Here is an 18973-nt window from a genome sequence, read left to right on the forward strand (position 1 = left end):
AAATCCCTCCTTTATCTGTAAGCAGTTAATCAGTTCAATTAACCAGAAGGACCAATGGGGAGAGAAGATACTTTGAAATCTGGGGGGAGGGAAGAGGTTTTGTTTTGTGCTCTTTGTTTTGTTCCCTCTTGGGACAAAGAGAGAGACCAAGCAGGTTTCCCAGTGCCTATTGAAAAAGGGTCTGGTCTGTACTTTTATTAAAGGCAATTGGTTGGTACATTATTCTCAAGCCTCCCCAGGAAAGGGGGTGAAGGGACTTGCGGGGAGATTTGGGGGAATAGGAACTCCAAGTGGTCCTTTTCCTGAATGTTTGTCTAAATCACTTGGTGGTGGCAGCAATACTGTCCAAGGACAAGGGAAGGAATTTGTGCCTTGGGGAAGATTTTAACCTAACCTGGTAGAATATAAGCTTAGGGGGTCTTTCATGCAGGTCCCCACATCTGTACCCCAGAGTTCAGAGTGTGGCGGGAACCCTGATACCCCAAACATGTGCTCTGCTTTTAAAGGCCCAGGACACACTTCTCACAGCCAGGGCAGGGCTGTGCATTTCTGCTGTCTCACACCCACGCAGCAGCCTACGTAACCATCCATTCTTAGCACTGTTACTCCCCCATCTTCCCACTTGCCCCCTTTCCAGGATCTATGTCTTCAGTAAGCTCCTTGGGACAGGGTGTGACAATGTGGCCTCTGTTGGGACACTACTGAGAGTAATGATTCAGGAGAAATTGCTTAGAGCAGGGCAGTCACAGCCCCAGGCTGGGGGTCCTTCTAAACTAAGGCACCAAACCAGCCAGATAGAGAGGACTTCGGTTTCACCCCACAGGGTAACCAGAAGTCAAACACGCAATTCCCTCAGACACTCCACTTTCCCAGTATCACCACCAGCACCACTCCTTATGGGGATGAATTGTTATGAAAACCAATACCCCAGTAAAAGAAAAAAAGGTTGTCCCAATCAGAAAAGGACCAAGCCTCTGCTCCAGGTCAATATATAACTCAGATTTCATCCACAAATCATGCTGTTGCCAATCCTTTAGAATCTAATATCTAAAGGTTTATTCATAAAAAGAAAGAAATATAGATGAGAGTTAAAATAGGTTAAATGGAAACAAATACAAACAATTGCATCTCACTTCAGGCTTGTTTCAGGCTTGATGGGATTACTGCTGATTAAAACCAATCAAGTCTCTGGAGTACAAACATCCCAGCTTGGATGGGTTGTTCAGTCCTTTGTTCAGAGCTTCAGTTTGTAGCAAAGTCCCTCCAGAGGTTAGAAGCAGGCTTGAAGACCTGATGGAGGGGTTTCCAGGGCCTTTTATATCCTCTGCCATGTGCAAGAACATCCCGTTGTGCTTACTGGGGAAAATCACAGCAGCAAGATGGAGTTTGGAGTCACATGTGCAAGTCACAAATCCATGCCTGACTCAGTTTGCAGGTAGAGCAGCCATTGCTCACATGCTACCTTGAATGTTCCCAGGAACATTGCTCAGATGCGGATTGGAGTCTTCCAAGGCCCATTGTCAATTAAGTGTTTCTTGATTGGGCATTTACTCAGAATAGTCCTTTCTCAAGAAGCTGACCAAATGCTTCACTGATGTTACTCAGAATCAAACACCTTAAGATACAAATACATAGCCAATATTCATAACTTCAAAATGTTACACACAAGGCTTCCAAAATACAAATAATGATCATAAATAATAAACAAAATAATCCACACAAGTAAGTGCCTAGCTCCCACCACCCTTCATTGCCTTTAGCTACAGAGGAAGATCAAACCATGCTTGCCAGCTACAGAGTGTTAGTAACTTGAATACAGGAGGAAATGCCCCCTGTTCAGCTCAGACAGGAAAATTTGTTCTGTCTCATAACAGTGCTTAAAATCCCAGGTGCTCCACACCAGAGAAACACCCCCAATTAGCCAGATGATCAGACTGAGAACTCAGCTATGGAAATCCAACCACCCTCCACCAAGGCAGTCCTGGAAACTCAGACTCAGCCTGGAACATTTGATCTTCCCCCTGCCTTGCAGGAACCAGGCACAGTCCGATCCCCTTCTTGGCCAGACTTTCTAGTTCATAACCAGGTACCTGACAACCCTGCATGGAACCCAGACACGAAACCAAAAAACAGAGTGTCTGGATAAAACCTAGATTGGTGGAAACCCTATTAACTCACCATTTGTTATAGGAACCATGTGTATTCTTACATCTTTGGGATTTCCTGTACTCTTCACTCGCAGACCTTGTATTAAGAGACAACAGGCTGGGGTGGAGGCATCTGTTTATAACTAGGTTTGTCATTAAAGACTATCAGCCCTAGCGAGATCTTATAGGGACAGAAGAAGGGAGTAACCGCATTCTAAATTTTGTTTTCTTCAGTTTCTCTGCAGAGGGGCAGGCGTGGAAGGAACAAAACCTCCCCAGAAGGGGGAACACAGAGAGGCGGGGTTCATCCAGCCCTTTAAAACACAGAGACTGGATGAGCCAGAAGGAGCTGAGGCAGGAGAGAGGGAATCTATGGTTGCAGGGTTATGGCTGCAGCAGAGAGACAGACTCCAACTGGAGGAGAAGTCAGGAGTTGCAGGAGGTGGCCCCTAGACACCCTAGAAGGCTCTGACCAATCCCAAAGTATGCTCCAAGGTGATGTGGATAAAGTATACATACTGGAAAACATCATCCCGACGATACATATGAAATGATGGGGTCTAAATTGTAGCCAATGATTTTAGTTCATTATTCATTTTTTGTGTGATGTTATTATTAATCAATAAATTATATCATATATTTTCGCTGTATATTAATTAAGGTTAAATTGTGGGATTATAGAAGTGCAAGACTGATCAGTATTTAGAGGAACCAAGTACTAGACATGAGTAAGACAAGCTGGAATGCAAGAACCTGTAGGTTGAGGCCTGCAAGACTTTAGCTTAGCTATTGTAGGCATTGGAGACAAGAAATGATGGCATAAGTGACTGGGAAATAACCCGATGCCCTAAGATAATGTGTCTTAATCACAGGATACAGGTTGTGCGTCAATGGTAATGAGAATAAAGGGAACTTACCCACCCTATAGAAAATTGTGGTCCCTTAAGTTTCCAGGGGACGCAGACCAATAAGAGAAAAGAGGGTGGACAATTTTATGGACGTGCGCAGAATGTAGGTATAGGCAGAATCCCATTATAAAAAGGGGATGCCCAGAGTGGGAAAACTGGGCTCCCGAGGAAGACTCCAGCAGGAACCATCCCTCTACTGATGATCAAACTATGGGAGACCCATCAGACCCTAATACTATTGTGAAGGATGGGAATAGATTGTATTCTATATTGTAACTGGTGCATAGGTCTGTATAGACTTTCTATATATGCTTGGTTAATTGTAACTTTAATTGTAACTTTAATAAAACGTATAGAGTAGACTAGGCCTCGTACTGATGAATGTATGTGTGGTCACCCCCTTTGGTCTTTGTGTGTTCCTAGAGACTCTACATTTGAAGCAAGCAGCAGAGGTGACTTTCACTCTGTTAAACTTGAAACTATAGTCACCAGAGCCAAAGCCACGGTGGCATAACACCACATTACAGAATTTGCTTTAAATAAAATAAAAGGATAAAAAATCAATTTTTCCATCCGTCTGCACAATGAATTTTGTTATTTACACCAATATCGAGGTAATTTGCAGATGTGGGCCACCAGTAGAAAAAAAAAGCCTAGATATAATATATTTTTTAAAAGTTACCCTTGGGCTAATTACTCCAGCCAGGACAGGTTAGGTATTTTAGAACTCACTCACTATTCAAAGAATTAAATTTAAAAGTAAGAGAGAAATAAAATTTTGAAATGCACAGACCAGTCAAAAACCTAAAACAGCACTTGGAAAGAATAAAATTACAGCGCATAGATGTGCATTGCAGGAAATATGAAGAAGTAAGAACAACACCACATGTATGTGTTGTGATGTGACTATGAAAGACAGAATATGTGTGCATATGAGACTGAGACTCTGTGTGTGTGTGTGTGTGTGTGAGAGAGAGAGAGAGTGAGAGAAAGACACACACACATACAAACACAGGCTATGTGTGTGTGAGACTGAAACAGAGTGGGTGTGTGCTGGCTTGCACTGAGAGACCATGCTCTGTCTCTTTAAGCACAGCGGCACTCACCAGTCTGAAGGCTCATTCAAACCACAGCAGCTGCCAGCACCTCCATCCTCCTCCTGAGCCCTCCCCCTCCCCCACTCTGTGGAGATGGGGTACATGGATGGGGGGACGTGAGGGAGGGGGACACCTTGACATCAGCACCCCCTCCGTCCCTCTGAACAGCAAGCAGGAGAGTCCAGGGAGCAGCTGGCCAGGGGCTTCAAGGCAGAGGGCAGGAGCAGGGTGGCAGCAGACCAGCACGGGGAGGGGCATCTAAACACAAGTTGCCAGATGTGCAGAGCTGTACTAATGAAGTGCCCGACACTTGATTGACATGCGCACAGCTGCATAGCTTAGAGGGAGCACAGGTTTGGGTCTCACATGCTGGACTCGTGCTTTTGAGTCGCAGCAGCGTCCAGGCCCTGCCTCTGGGTTTCTAGGGCCATCCTCGAGGACAGCTTCCATTCTAGCACCACCCTGTCCAGCACAGGGTGAGTGTGTAGGGGAAGGACATACGTAACCTGTGTCAGTGCCTCCATAGCCAGAGTCTATATTCTCACCCCTGTTAGCAGGGCAATGAGGGCTAATGGGCAAAGTCAGTGTATTCACCCCTATTAGCAGGGCAGTAAGACCTAGTGGCCAATGTCAATGTTTGCCCCTGTCAATGGGGTAGTAAGGCCTCATGGCCAAGTGTTCTCTGTCAGGGAAAGTGACTGCCATGCACAAAAAGAGGGGTGGTGCTGGTCTGGGTTCGGGGGCCCAGGTGAGCACTCCCTCCATACTGGGCCCCTGCTATAAAACTGTAAGAGGGTTCCAAGAAGAACCAAAAAAGAACTAGATAAGTTCATGGGGGATAGGTCCATCAATGACTATTAGCCAGGATGGGCAGGGATGGTGTCCCTCGCCTCTGTTTGCCAGAAGCGGAGAATGGGCGACAGGGTATGGATGACTTGTAGATTACCTGTCTGTTCATTCCCTCTGGAGACTGAACTAGATGGACCTTTGGTCTGATCCTCTATGGCCGTTATTATATTCTTATAAGTTCATGGAGGATAGGTCCATCAATGGCTATTAGCCAGGATTGGCAGGGATGCAACACCATGTTCTGTGTAGACTGTTTGCCAGAAGCTGGGAAAAGGAAACGGGGATGGATCACTTGGTGATTCCTTGTTTTCTTTATTCCCTCTCAAGCACATGGCATTGGTCACTGTTGGAAGACAGGATACTGAGCTCATTGGACCATGGGCCATTCTGATGTTCTATACAAAACCCAGATTTATCTGCCCCCTTGCCCTGCTGTAATCCACTAGACACATCTCCACTCTCAGAGCTGAGATAGAACCTAGGGTGGGTCTCTCTCTCCACGGACTTAGTAACAAAAAAATAATATACATTAAAATTGTAAACCTAACCAGTGGCTCTCAAGTGCCTTGCCACAAGATAACAGAACATGTTAGTAATAGAGATGAGTGGGTCTAATATTAATGTATTTTTCTTTCTTTTAGACAGGAATTAGATACAGTGCTCCTGTCAGCTAATTGCTAAGTTACCTGCCAAAAAAATGAAAGTTTTCAAGAGCCTAGCTACTCTCTCTATTCACAGGTAAAGTTGCCTGCTGACCAAAATCTGAAATGGTGCCCCTGCAGCTGGCGGGGATAGTGAAGAGGATCGAGGGAGTGATGGGGATGGGAGTAAAGGAGAGAACAGGGACGCAGCCTTGGAGGAAGAGGCAGGGCAGGGGGTGGGGTCTCCAAGTTCCAGTTACCAGCAATTAAAAAGTTGGCATTCCTGAGTTAATGAGTAGATCACAGACCGACTCCCCAGTTTATCACACTGGCACAGCATAGTAAGCCAGGAATGGATTTAATGTCTCTTTAACTGCCCAGACAGTGATGCAGGGAAGAGGGCCCAGCACCATGTCACCAGTCAGCTCTGCACGGAGCTCAGTCTGAGAGCCAGAGCAATAGGGGAAAACTTTAGGTCCCTTTATGAATCAGGAGCCGGAGCAGCCACTTCCGGATCTGTTCGGTCCTTATCGCACAGATGATGGGGTTTAGCATGGGAGGCACCAGGAGGTACACACTGGTAATGACAACATGAAACCATAGGGCCGCCTTGTGGCCAAAACGGTATGTGAGGGAGGAGAAGATAACTGGGATGTAAAAGGTTAACACGGCAGAGAGGTGGGAGACACAGGTACCCAAAGTCTTGAGCCGGGCATCCCCGTTACTGTCACGGCTAACCTTGTGGCTGAACTTTGTGACTTTGTCCTGACCCATAACTATTTCACATTTGGTGACAATGTATACCTTCAAATCAGCGGCACTGCGATGGGTACCCGCATGGCCCCACAGTATGCCAACATTTTTATGGCTGACTTAGAACAACGCTTCCTCAGCTCTCGTCCCCTAATGCCCCTACTCTATTTGCGCTACATTGATGACATCTTCATCATCTGGACCCATGGAAAAGAAGCTCTTGAGGAATTCCACCATGATTTCAACAATTTCCATCCCACCATCAACCTCAGCTTGGACCAGTCCACACAAGAGATCCACTTCCTAGACACTACGGTGCTAATAAGCGAAGGTCACATAAACACCACCCTATATCGGAAACCTACTGACCGCTATTCCTACCTACATGCCTCTAGCTTTCATCCAGATCATAACACTCGATCCATTGTCTACAGCCAAGCGCTACGATATAACCGCATTTGCTCCAACCCCTCAGACAGAGACAAACACCTACAAGATCTCTATCATGTATTCTTACAACTTCAATACCCACCTGCTGAAGTGAAGAAACAGATTGACAGAGCCAGAAGAGTATCCAGAAGTCACCTACTACAGGACAGGCCCAACAAAGAAAATAACAGAACGCCACTAGCCATCACCTTCAGCCCCCAACTAAAACCTCTCCAACGCATCATCAAGGATCTACAACCTATCCTGAAGGACGAGCCATCACTCTCACAGATCTTGGGAGACAGACCAGTCCTTGCTGACAGACAGCCCCCCAATCTGAAGCAAATACTCACCAGCAACCACACACCACACAACAGAACCACTAACCCAGGAACCTATCCTTGCAACAAAGCCCGTTGCCAACTCTGTCCACATATCTATTCAGGGGATACCATCATAGGGCCTAATCACATCAGCCACACTATCAGAGGCTCCTTCACCTGCGCATCTACCAATGTGATATATGCCATCATGTGCCAGCAATGCCCCTCTGCCATGTACATTGGCCAAACTGGACAGTCTCTACGTAAAAGAATGAATGGACACAAATCAGACGTCAACAATTATAACATTCAAAAACCAGTTGGAGAACACTTCAATCTCTCTGGTCACTCGATCACAGACCTAAGAGTGGCTATACTTCAACAAAAAAGCTTCAAAAACAGACTCCGAGAGACTGCTGAATTGGAATTAATTTGCAAACTGGATACAATTAACTTAGGCTTGAATAGAGACTGGGAATGGATGAGTCATTACACAAAGTAAAACTATTTCCCCATGATATTTCTCCCTCCCACCCCACCCCCCACTGTTCCTCTGATATTCTTGTTAACTGCTGGAATTAGCCTACCTGCTTGTCACCATGGAAGGTTTTCCTCCTTTCTCCCCCCTGCTGCTGGTGATGGCTTATCTTAAGTGATCACTCTCCTTACAGTGTGTATGATAAACCCATTGTTTCATGTTCTCTCTGTGTGTGTGTGTATATAAATCTCTCCTCTGCTTTTTCCACCAAATGCATCCGATGAAGTGAGCTGTAGCTCACGAAAGCTTATGCTCTAATAAATTTGTTAGTCTCTAAGGTGCCACGGGTACTCCTTTTCTTTTTGCGAATACAGACTAACACGGCTGCTACTCTGAAACATACAAATGGGGTAATCTCATTCAGAAAATCATAACTTTTCCATCAATACCTTACATGTCATACAGTGTATAAATCACACAATAATTGTATCAAAATCGTAAATATGGGGGAGCCAGGGTGTTGCTTTGGGGCACAGGATGTCACACCTCCCAGGTTAGTCCACTGCAGGAGTGTTTGTCACTGACTGATGCAGGAGCAGTGTGCTCAAGGCTCTCTGCTTTTGGACCGTACAACTCCCAAGTGTTGTAAACATTGTAGTGTTGCCCAGAGGTGTTCTTGCAAGCTTCTGTGTACCTTTCAACACTTTGTATATCAGCCTAGTGATCTCAAAAGTCAGCAAGTGAGCTTCCTGTGCAGCATTGTTAACCATTGTGCTTTTCCAACTCGTGATAACTCAATATGTATATTCATCAGTGCCATGAGGTGTTGTGCCTCTGTTTCCCACTCCAGACAGCAGACCAAGTTTATTATCATTTCCCTCCTGTGACAAGCTTTGAGCTGTGAACAGGTGTTAGCTGAGAAGCAGTAGCCACATACAGCTTCTTAATGATTACTCCTAGCATATACAAAAGCTTTCCCCTAAAATCATGCCTGATTCACCTTTTCATAGTATCAGAGGGGTAGCTGTGTTAGTCTGGATCTGTAAAAGCAGCAGAGTCCTGTGGCACCTTATAGACTAACAGACATATGGGAGCATAATCTTTCGTGGGTGAATATCCACTTCATTGGATGCAATCCTGCAATTCTCCAACACCCCATGTGTAGACTGGACAGCCCCCTAATCATTTTTGTTGCCCTCCACTGGACTCTCCAATGTGTCCACATCTTTTCTGTTGTGGGGGCCTCAAATTGGGCACAATAGTTCAGATGTGCCCTCACCAGTGCCAAAAAGAGGGGAATGATTGCTTCCCTTCTTCTGCTGGCAGTGCTCCTACTAATGGAGCCCAATATGCCGTTAGTCTACTTGGCAACACTGTGGACTCATATCCATCTTCTTGTCCACTGTCCAATGTAATCCCCAGATCCTTTTCTGCAAAACTGGTGCTTAGCCAGTCATTCCCCAGCCTGTAGCAGGGCATGGGATTTTTCCCTTGTCCTTGTGAACCTCATCAGATTTCTTAGGGCCCTATCCTCCAATTTGTCTAGGTCACCCTGGATCCTATCCATACCCTCCAGAGTATCATCTGTGAAATTGCTGAGGGTGCAATCTATCTCATCATCCAGATCATTAATGAAGATGTTGAACAAAACCAGGCCCAGGAACGACCCCTGGGGCACTCTGCTTCATACTGCTGCCAATTAGTTAGAACGCTCCCGCTAGTATAAGTCCATATTCCAGAGGTTTGAGCAGGAAAGTGGCTAAATGAAAATGTTTCCAGGGCCTTTTGTAACTTCTGCATGTGGAGGGAACCCCATTCCTTCAAACAAAGCCCTCAGCCTAGTTTGTGGGAAAACACAGGTTAAGCCTCTTCTATGGTCCATTGTGAGTTAAGTGTTGTCTTAACACTTTAACATGGTGATTTAAGTGTTAAGATGTGCTGGCTGAATACCTTGTTGGTGTTACCACAGGAGCAAACACATTTACATACTCAATATTCAGATACAAAAATACATACAATATTCAGATACATATTCAGCAAACTATAACTTTCCCATAGACACCTTACTTGATATACTTTGTACAAGATTTGTTGCAATTATTTAATGTGCTATCACTAGTGATCTACATGGTCATATTTTAATCCAATAATATCTCAAGTATATTAGAAGAAAGGAAATCTGAAGAGTGGTAAAGGCCTTTACTAGATGGAGGTGGTAAAACTTAATAACCATGCAGAAAGGGAGGGGAAAACTATTCAAATAATCTTTCTGTGCTACATTTGGAAAGAAGCAGGACGATGCACTCAGATCACATGAACTTCTTTCTAGTCCACTGGTAACTATGGAGGATGGTAAACAGCACCTACTAGGGATCAATATTTTTAAATCAACTGTCCCAGATATCTCACACCCAAAGAATCCTAAAAGAATTGTCTGAGGAGGTCTCTGCCCTGCTGTTGTTAATTTTTAATAAATAAAGGAACGCCACGGATATCCTAGAAGACTGACAGTGTTCTAATGTTATGCCAGTATTCAAAAAAGGGATGACTTGGGTATTAAATGCCTGTTAGTTTGACATCAGTTGTGGGCAAAATAATTGAAAAGAAGATAGGATATTTAGTCAATAAAGACCTAAAGGATAAGACTACAATTCATACCAATGAACAAGATATGATGGAAAATATGACATGTCAAACAGACATGATTTCTTTTTTTAGGTGATATCAAATTTGGTTGATAAAGACAATTGCAGAGATAGAATAGACTTAGACCACTGCAAGTTGATTGACCTAATACCACGTGACATTTAGATCAACTAACTAGCACTAGGGGTTTCAGAGTAGCAACCATGTTAGTCTGTATTCGCAAAAAGAAAAGGAGTACTTGTGGCACCTTAGAGACTAACAAATTTATTAGAGCACAAGCTTTCGTGAGCTACAGCTCACTCATGAAAGCTTATGCTCTAATAAATTTGTTAGCACTAGAGGGTATCACTAGATCATTCATTAGATGGAGTGAGAACTGGCTAACTGATAGAACTCAGAAAGGAGACAACCACGGGGAATGATCATCCAGTGGGTTTTTTGTTTCTCATGGTTCACAAAGGTCCTTAAGCACCTAACTCCCACTGATTCATATCTCTAGGGGCCCATTTGGTGGGACAGAGAGAGGAGCCTATTTCCATGCAGGACTGCCAGCTGTGAGCCATCTCCTGGAGCCAGGAGGACAGGTCAGCAATTTCTCATGAGGTGCCTGAAAGAGACGTGGGAGACCCAGATACAAAATCTCTGCTCTACCTGATTTGGAGCAGGGCCTTAAACACAGGTCTCCGATGTCCTACATGAGTGCCCTGAGTACTCGGAAGGGGCTCTCTGTCTGTCTGTCTGTCTGTCTGTCGCTCTTCCACTTTGTACAAATAAACCTGCAGTGGAGCAGGGATTTGAATCTGGGTCTCCCACATTCCAGGGGAGTGTCGCTGTTAGCAGGCTGGCTTGCAGCACAACTGAGACAGTTGCTGGTAAAAGCATTTTATTTCTGATTATACAGTCATATATATACGATAGTTGTTTATCCTTTTTACAATTCATTATCCAATGTCCTTATCTTAGTGTTTCATTATTCTGCTGTGCTGGAAACTAGAAGTCGCTTCTCATGCTATTAGCTTTGTAGTGTAGCCAAATTCCCAACCTGTATATAATCTTGTTTACTTCGTTACTCATGACCCGTGGGGTAGCTTTATGCTCTGCCAAATTCTGATATCTTCCATTGACAAATTCTTCCTTAGAACATTTGATAGTCTCCATCTCCCACAGGGGAGGGTGCTAAACTGCTGGGCTATGAGATTATAGTGGGTCTGCACAAACACCCTCCGACATGCACACATACACATGGACCCACATGCACACACAAACACACATGCACATGCATGTGGACACATGCGCACACACACACACACGGACACACATGCACACACACATGGACGCACAGACACATACTTGGAGTATCCCAGGATACTAATGTCCAACAGTCCTTACAACTATAAGTAAAAAAAATTGCTTTAAAACATTAATAAGCATTTGATTATCACTTATAAATATTATTCATTACTATGGCAGTGTTGATAACTAGTTCCATTCCTTTCTGAACCCGGTGTTGTAATTTGGCTGTTTTGGTTGAGGTTGCATGTAGCAACACATTCCCGTCAGTGCAATTATTTCTATGGCTTGTATTCCCATCAGTGTTTGGGGCAACTCCATGTGTTAATGTATTAATTATAGGTGTTAATCTGCTTAATTTTTTTTCCTTTGAAATTCTTTTTTATTTACTGCCCTCCAGTCAAATCTCAGCTCCTGTCTTCTAATGTGCTTTGTGGACTATTCCATTTTTTCTTCATATGATTTATTAATTCAGTGACAGTATTGTTTGCTACTTTTTCCTTCTGTGCACTTACTTCTGACAGGCACAAGTCTAGGTTTGGGTTCAAGTTTTACCAGAACCTGCGTTTTATCATAAGGTGGTGGTTGCACTGCAGTGGACCCCGTTTCATCTTTTTAATTTTGCTAGGGCCACCTTTTTTCATTTCTCTCCTCATTCTTCAGACACAGGGTAGCTACCTGAACCCTGCTGTTAACTACACATATTTATAACCGGGATGACACATCTCTTTATGGTAGGCTTTTTAAAAGTGTTTCTAATATTTTGTTCTGTTCCTGTGATTACTGTCTCTGGACTGCTTGCCATCCTGCAAGGGGAGTGGGAGCATTTCAGAGCTCTGTGGCTTCTCCTTCTTCTTTTAACTCTTTATTTGTTTTTGTTACTTGTCCCACCAATTTTGTGGTGTGTTGTTTTAACCATTTAACAGCTCTGGTTATAGTTTGCAGTATTCCACATTTCAAGACAACACTCTTTGCCCTAGTCTTACACATTTCATTACATGTTCTTTCCCCACTATATTTTTTAATTCATATCAGTCGCTTTTGCTAGCAACCCAGCAGGTCCTTACTTCATTAAGCTTTGTGGAGATTTTCAGGGAGGGGATGAGAGAGTTCCTTTGCTTTTCATTTTCTGCCATGTTCAATTGAGATTCCTACAGAGGACAGCTTGCTTACTTACCAAATCCTGTCAGGGTCACCAGCGTGCCTAGCAGACCTCGAGCAAACCACCAAATGTCCACAAGATCCATTAGGGGATGAGGGCGGATCGGATGAAGTGAGCTGTAGCTCACAAAAGCTTATGCTCTAATAAATTTGTTACTCTCTAAGGTGCCACAAGTACTCCTTTTCTTTTTGGCCTGAATCTTATATCCCTTCTTCTGGTCGGGGGTCCATCATGAGATGAGAGATTATTGTAGTTCCTGCCCCAAGTTCCAGATTGCCGGGGGTGTCAAAAGCTCCCATAGTCCTCTTATTTGTAGTGTGGGTCCCCTTTGAGAGGGTCGTACTGGACCTGGCGGGACCCCTTCCGAAGAGTAACGCTGGGTTTTGTTATAGCCTTGTCCTGGTGGATTATGCTACCCGCTTACCCAAGGCTGACCCACTATGCAGTGGAGCTGGCAGAGATATATATCTGAGTAGGACTGCCCCAGAAGATTCACACTGATCAGGGAACCAACTTTACTTCCTGGTTGTTCCCAGGAGTTCACAGTACTGGGCATTAAGAAACTACAGACCTCAGTGTACCCCCCCCCCCCAGACAGATGGCTTTCTTGAGTGTCTTAACAGGACCTGAAAAGTTTCCCTGACAAGAATCACACCAGTGGGACCAATTGATCCCATCAGTATTGCTCCCTAATACAGAAGTGCCCCAATCTCCCCCTTTGAGCTCCTGTATAACCAACAGCCCCATGGCCTGCTGGATCAAATGAGAGAGGCCTGGTAACACGCCCCATCGACCACCCAGGGACTCTTGCAGTATATCCTGCATTTTCATGTACCCTTATGAAAGAAAATCTGCAGGTGGCCCCAGGATCCCAGGAAAGAAACTACAATCTGGGGGCCTGGGCCCCCAATTTGAGCCCAGGGACAGGGTGCTCCTGCTTTTCCCTAAAAGGAGCATAGTACAAGAATGTGACATGCTGCCAGGACAGATGGCAGAGCTTTTATTAGTAAGAGCTTACAGAAGCCTTGTGCCTTTGGCTAAAGTGCACACAGAAACTGAGGGTTTGGAAGCTGTATTGTCAGTGGAGGTAACCGATGATAACCTTATTGATATGATAATTAGCAATGAATTTTCCATTTGAAGCTCAGACTATTGAAGTGTCCATCTGCAGCAAGAAGGAGTGCTCTGCTGGAAGTTCAGAGGGAAAGAGGAAAGACCCAGGAACTTCTGAGAGAGTCTCCTTGATTCCTCTGCAGCAGGAGAAGCTGCATGCTTTCAGGGATGGGGTGGTTGAGTCAAGGTTCTGCCACGGACCTGAAGGCAGTGGCTCCTCAGTATGGGAGGAGGGTCTATTGCCTGTTTGGGAGAAAAAATGTCCATGTTGCAGCTAAGCCAGGGACACACACAATGTTAGGGCACATAGGAAGATGTGTCCCAGAGGGTAGCCCAGAGAAGGGTGATGAAATCATAGAAACCAGTGAGGAGGTGGAGGAGGGTTACTCTGACACTGCAGCATGATAGCTGTGAGCCCTTCACAGCCGAGCAGGGGATAGATCCCACCCTAGAGAGCACAGGGGTTTGTGTCCTGGGGGGAAGAGAAGGAAACTGAGGGAAAGTAATAGTGGGAGAAGAGGAATGTCTCCTCACTGGTCACTTGAGAGACGATATCCAGGACAGAATGGGTGGCTCAGCATCTGTGCACCCAGGTACTCAACCTGTGGCTCATACTTCGAGAGGAAACTGTGTAATGGACCTTCCGGAGGGGAGCAGTCACACAACTGACCTCTCAGGGATGGAGAGAGGGTGACAGAGAGTACCCTAATCCAGGTCCTGATATTTCAGGAATTTGTTCCTGATGAGTTTTTGAAAACGAACTCTGTCTCTTTAAGACAGGATGTGGCTCCTACTGAAGAAATGTTTGTCTTTGAAAATGTGAATGACCCATGTAGTAGAGAGGAGGAGGTCATTCCCTGGGATGGTAGGCAAAATATTCCAGAGGGCTCAGGAGTAACCATATTCCAGTTTGCACCACAGAGAACTCTGTCACACCCAATGACCAGGCCCTGATAGACCATGAATCCATTTCCCTCTTCTCAAGCCTTCAGTTACTGACAGAGAGCCTGTGATTAAGGCAGGAAAATCAGGACTCGTGGGGTCAGTTTTTCATTTTCTGTCTGACCTTCACCAAGTCACGTCAGCCCTTGCCTCAGTTTACCTACCTGTATAATGAGGATATGATCATAGTCACTTTCCTTTGCTAGGTGTTTTGAAGACCCTTCGATGAAAGGTTCTGCAAAGTATGATGGTGGTTACTGATGAGAATTATTGATTTCTGGTCCCTTAGTGACAGCCTTGTGTGCCTGCAGAAAATACTCATGTCTCCCTTCAGTCATCTTTCTCCAGATCTGTCTATCTACTATCCAACCAGCCGTCCTGGCTGTTTACAGTGTATAGAGATCTACACATTATCCCAAGTTTTCTTCCTAATCAACTATAACTTTAAAATATAAACAAATACATGGAGCAGCCAATTTCTCTCCCACTCAGCACAGAGCCCAAATGTTCTCATCTCTCTTTGGGAAGCTCCATTAATTACTGTTTACTCCTAAACCTGGATAAAGAGCACAGAAGCACAGAAATGGAAACAGAGACATTGGCTCAAGTGTCTCCAGTCTCCAGCCTGTTTACATCCAGATGCCACTTCTCCCGTAGAGGCAGACTGAAGTCCACAGGGATTGCAAAGAGCCATATTATAAACAGTTCTTACAACAGTGTTGGCTCTTGGCGTGGGATGATGCTGCAGATGCTGGCGTGAGAGAGGTGTGGGACACGGCTACCCGAGGGGGATTCCCAGGGAAGACACTTCCGTCTCAGGATTCACAGGTACCCATCCCTTGCTGAGGAGCTCACCTACTAAACAAACTGAGTGCAACATGGGTGTGATGGGATAGAGGGTAAGTCTATTATCCTTTTCAAACTGTGTTAGGGGGCTTATTCCTTCACCCACTTGCTTCCCTGGTCCTTCTCACATGAACAGAGAGCAACAATACCCGAAGTCCAAAGGTGTAAACAATTCAATGTTTATTGGGGTGAACTTCCAGCAAGCATGATTCCAGTTTCCTTCCTTAGTGTCCCCCCTTCCCAGCTCTGACACCACAGAGGCTTACCTGTGTCCCTGTTCCCATTCCCCCCTTTAGCTTTTAAACATGATTCCAATTTCCCCACCCCCGTTCCCTGTTCCCATTCCCCCCCACACACACACACTCACTTCCTGATTTACTGCAGACTATATAGTAAAACTTGAGTTCTCCTTAGCTCTTAACCAATCATTTTCTGGAAATTTAACTAACCAATGCTAACATTGTAACATGATTATTTAACCAATTATATCCCGCCACCTAAATTAGTTTACACCCAGCAAAAATTAATTATACGGCAGCCAGAAACAATCACAAAACCAGACAAAGACCATGCAAATAAACAACAGCAAAGTGGGAACTCTAATGACAAAACAATACAGAAGTGAGGATTTCACAACTACATCTATAAAGACATATGGGTTTTCCAGCTGTGTCTATTGATAAGTGAGTTCTTGCCAGACAGGATGCTGTCAAACTAAGTTTTCTTTTACATCTTCTAGGCTCTTCCCTTTCTCTGGAGGCGATGGGCATTATTGAGACAGGATTGTATCCTAACAGCCCCATCGCACCTGATTTCAGGGTGACTAGGTTGGGATGTGAGGAGGTGACCGGTCGCTTCCCAGCTTATGGCTGCTCCTGCTGCTTAGCCAGAGATCTTAGCCTGAGCACCGGGCCTCCGACTGTCGCAGGGAGACGAGGCCCTTGCACCGGCAGACAGTGATTTCGATTCTCTCTTTTATCCCTCTAGAACTAGCCAAGTGATAAGGATGCACCTACATTCTTAGAGTCTAGGCCTTTACAGATGGGCCTGAATATCTATATCCTAACACACTGCACAGCCATTAAATATCCCAGGGCCCTTGCCACAGGGATGTGTTTCATCCAGTATGATGGGTCAAAATGTCATTCTTTTTTTTGAGCCCCCACTTGCCCCAGCTGATTGCCCCCAGCCCCGAGGTGGCTGCATTTCAATGGCACAGGGGATCTTTCAGGATGAAAGGGGTTAGAAGATATACAATACAAGGCCAAATTCTTAGGCTGTGGCCCATACTTTGCTCAGGCCCTCCTAAGGCAAAACTCCTCTTGGAGTAAGTACTGAGTAAAGACCTCAGGAGCCAGGCGTGTGTGAATGCCCAGAGACTGTCACTTCCTCCTCTGGCATTTCAGGGCTCTGGCTGTTATCATAAGAACATAAGAATGGCCAGACTGGGTCAGACTACGGGTCCATCTAGCCCAGTGTCCTGTCTTCCAACAGTGGCCAGTGCCAGGAGCCCCAGAGGGAATGAACAGAACAGGGAATCATCAAGTGATCCATTCTCCGTCACCCGTTCCCAGCTTCTGGCAAACAGAGATTAGGGACACCATCCCTGTCATCCTGGCTCATAGCCATTGATGAATTTAGCCTCCATGAACTTATCTAGTTCTTTTTTGAACACTGTTATAGTCTTGGATTTCACAACATCCTCTGGCAAGGAGTTCCACAGGTTGACTGTGCGTTGTGTGAAGAAATATTTCTTTTTATTTGTTTTAAATCTGCTGCCTATTAATTTCATTTGGTGACCCCTAGTTCTTTTGTTATGAGATGTAGTAAACAAATTTCCTTATCTACTTTCTCTACATGATTTTATAGACCTCAATCATATCTCCCCTTAGTCATCTCTTTTCCAATCTGAAAAGTCCCTGTTTTATTAATCTCCCTTCATACGGAAGCTGTTCCATACCCCAAATCATTTGTGTTGCCCTTTTTGAACCTTTTCCAATTCCCTTATATCTTGAGGTTGGGCGACCACATCTGCACATAGTATTCAGGATGTGGGCATACCATGGATTTAGATAGGGGCAATATGATATTTTCTGTCCTATTATCTATCCCTTTCTTAATTATTCCCTGCATTCTGTTCACTTTTTTGACTGCTACTGCACATTAAGTGGATGTTTTCAGAAAACTATCCACAATGACTCGAAAATCTCTTTCTTCTGTGGTAATAGCTAATTTAGACCCCATCATTTTATATGTATAGTTGGGATTCTGCTTTCCAATGTGCATTATGTTGCATTTATCAACATTAAATTTCATCTGCCATTTGGTTACCCAGTCACCCAGTTTTGAGAGACTGGCTCCCAGCCCCTTCCACGGACCCCGCTCCCCTCCCAGCAGAACCCAGGCATCCTGGATCCCAGCCCCTCCCTGCTCCAAGCCCCCGGACCTCACTTCTCTTCCAGCAGATCCTGGGTGTCCTGGCTCCCAATCCGTCCCGCAGACCCCACTCCCCTCCCAGCAGAAACCAGGCATCCTGGATCCCAGCCCCTCCCTGCTCCAAGCCTCCAGACCCTACTCATCTCCCAACAGAACCCAGGCATACTGGCATGCTCTGATGCGGGGAGGGGAGGCTGCTACCTGACTTTAATCTCCTGGAAAGCATGGAGGTGTGAGGGCTCCTAACTGTAACAGTTATAAGAATGTTTCAACATGGGCAACACATCTTCTCGCTTAGCTGCATTCAAGTAGTCAGCTGAAATGTTAAGCCTCAATCTTTCAAGAAACAATTCAGCCATAACAGACACCCAGTGTGGGACATTTCATTTCATGTCAAATGTATAAGCAACTGAAAATGAGGTCTTCTAATGGAAGCTGTCAGACAGCCTCTACTGAAGGTGATGCCACCAGCAGAACCTACGCTGGCCAATCCATTCTTGAATCCCATTCAGCTCTTGGCTCCAATTATGTCTATGACAAGGAGTTCCACAATCCAAATAGGTATAATGTAAAAAAAATATTTTATCAGTGTTATATATTCAATGTAATTGGATTTTCCCTTGTTCGTGTGTTGTGAGACACAGTAAATATATGTTTGATCTATTTTGTTTATTAGATCATCCTCCTATATAATACAGGTCATTATATCTCACCCAGTTCCTCCTGTATTGAGTTCCATAATTTGTGTCTGACTAAGACCTGGTCCACAGTAAGTTTTTACATTGTATAAACATAGAGTCACAGGGTGAAAAGGGAATGCAAAGGTTAGCAAGTCTGACCCCATGCTAAGATGAAGGATGTATTGAGTCTAAATAATCCCAGACAGATGGCTATCCACCCTCCTCTGCAAAAT

This window comes from Dermochelys coriacea, chromosome 1 (genome assembly GCF_009764565.3).
Source record: "Dermochelys coriacea isolate rDerCor1 chromosome 1, rDerCor1.pri.v4, whole genome shotgun sequence".
NCBI classification, from domain to species: Eukaryota; Metazoa; Chordata; order Testudines; family Dermochelyidae; genus Dermochelys; species Dermochelys coriacea.